Source organism: Notothenia coriiceps, unplaced genomic scaffold, assembly GCF_000735185.1.
Source record: "Notothenia coriiceps isolate Sejong01 unplaced genomic scaffold, NC01 NC01_scaffold00025094, whole genome shotgun sequence".
NCBI lineage: Eukaryota > Metazoa > Chordata > Actinopteri > Perciformes > Nototheniidae > Notothenia > Notothenia coriiceps.
In genome coordinates this window covers 791,841-794,022 of record NW_011357795.1, presented here as the reverse complement: position 1 = coordinate 794,022, position 2,182 = coordinate 791,841, and the positions used below count along the sequence as shown (strand labels likewise).

Below are 2,182 nucleotides of genomic sequence, written 5' to 3'. Positions count from 1 at the left end.
TGTGTGTCTCTCTCTCTCTGAGACACACACACACACACTCTGAATTACAGTCCCCTCGTGCCACTTTGTCCTCTTTCATCTCTGTGTGATGTTACAACCTTTTCCACCGAGCTAATTCACCGTGTCTGTTTCTCTCCCCCCGTGTGTCTGTGTGTGTGTGTGTCTGTGTCTGTCTGTGTGTCTGTCTGTCTGTCTGTCTGTCTGTCTGTCTCTCTGAGTGTGTGTCTCTCTCTCTCTGAGTGTGTGTGTGTCTCTCTCTCTCTGAGTGTGTGTGTGTGTCTCTCTCTCTCTGAGTGTGTGTTTGTGTCTCTCTCTCTCTGAGTGTGTGTGTGTGTCTCTCTCTGAGTGTGTGTCTCTCTCTCTCTGGTGTGTGTCTCTCTCTCTCTGGTGTGTGTGTGTCTCTCTCTCTCTGTGCTGTTTTCTTCTCTTGGTTGTTCTCTCTCTCTCTGAGTGTTCTTTGTGTCTCTCTCTTGGTGTGTGTTCTCTCTCTCTGGTGTGTTTGTGTGTGTGTCTCTCTCTCTGTGTGTGTGTGTGTCTCTCTCTCTCTCTCTCTGAGTGTGTGTGTCTCTCTCTCTCTCTGAGTGTGTGTGTGTCTCTCTCTCTGAGTGTGTGTGTGACTCTGACTCGTTAATCATCCACTCTACCTGTCTCCTTTCTCTCCTCAGATGTGCGATTGCTGCTCAACAATGACAATCTTCTCAGGGAAGGTGCAGCGCAGTAAGTCTCTCCTGTTGCACGTCATCCAGGTCTTTTTCCAGAATCTGCAAAAAGACTGAATTTCAACACTGTCACTCCGATAAAGGCAAATCTGTTCCGAAAATAGATAAATAAATGGTATCTCCAAATATAGATAGTTGTTAGTTGGACAAAATCGTTGTGGCAGCTTTGGTTACCATTTCTAATCTAAAAAAAATGTAATGACTTTTACAAAACGTGTAGGGCTTACTTCTGCACTTTCAAATGACCTGCCTTGTCTACACATCTAGTGCTTAACATAATAATCAAACCGAGGTGAGTCAGAAATGGCCTAAAACATTTCTAGAGGACTCGATCTTCCTTCTCGCCTTAGCAAAAGGAAAATAAAACAGTTCAGTAGTAGGAACCTGAGCACACAGGAATACTAATATATCGGCAACTTAGTTTTATACACAAGAGGGTATAGTAAAATGATCTTAAAACAAATTAGGCTACCTTTTTTAAATGAACAGCCCTCCTCACTTTGTGGTACTTTTCAAACTCTCCATGTTATTACTTAGTTGTTGACCAGAAGTAAACGAGACAGTCATCTGCCATGTTCAACATAAATGTATGGTTTGTGTGGACAGCCCTTTAGTCCACATCCATATTGCTCAAACACGGTCAGCTAACATATTTTAAATAGACAAATATCTTTAAGAAAATCAGCAGCCTAGAGTTGTAGGTATCTTTGAATAAAGTACCTAGTTAAGGGTGTATAAAGTAACACTTTATTTCCCTCTCTCTGCAGTGCGTTTGCACAGTACAACTTGGACCAGTTCACCCCGGTGAAGGTCGAGGGATACGAAGAACAGGTGAGATTATTCTTCAGCTCCGACCCGCTCTCTGCACACCGGTCTGAAAACATGGGGATCAGTTCAGGAGAATCTGTGGCTCTGGAAGAAAAGATATTGTGACAAGGACAATGGAAATACAGTCGAATACATATAATATATAAGAACATAACAAATCTGAAGAAAATGAAAAAACAGGACTTTCTTTGTTCACTATAAGAAATATAAATATTGATCATGCCTGCTGTATAAACCAACGTGCGTGGTTAACAAAATGAAGAGTAGTTACTGAAATAATTAACAACTCCAAACGTTTAAAGGTCAGCTATCATGCTATTTGTAGGCAATAGCATAGGTCTCAGATATATCAATATATTTAAAAAAATGTCTATGAAGTGTTTTGCTCAAAATACCAAACAGATCACCCATTCTAGCCATAGCTCATATCCCTCTATTTCACTTCCTGTTTCAAAAGTGCTGATTTGGGGTATAAAGAAAAATTGATAAAAATGAAAAAGGGACATGCGGGACCCGGCAGCTACTGTCTAAACTAAATACTGACCGTAGATGAAACGTCATATCATGGATTATCAAGGATTATCTACTGAAACAGTATGGAGCTCAAAGGCTTTCTCTCTTGCCGGTTATACCAC

At 41.1% G+C, this 2,182-nt stretch overlaps 1 long non-coding RNA gene across 1 annotated transcript in view; it reads left to right on the top strand.

Moving 5' to 3' along the window:
• The window catches only part of LOC104955983 (uncharacterized), a 2,433-nt gene extending 874 nt beyond the window's left edge, over positions 1 to 1,559 (top strand). Inside the window, exons 2-3 of the long non-coding RNA XR_799505.1 lie at positions 666 to 717; positions 1,487 to 1,559. This is a non-coding gene — a long non-coding RNA (uncharacterized lncRNA). The remainder of the gene's footprint in view (positions 1 to 665; positions 718 to 1,486) is intronic.
• Positions 1,560 to 2,182: the final 623 nt, after the last annotated feature.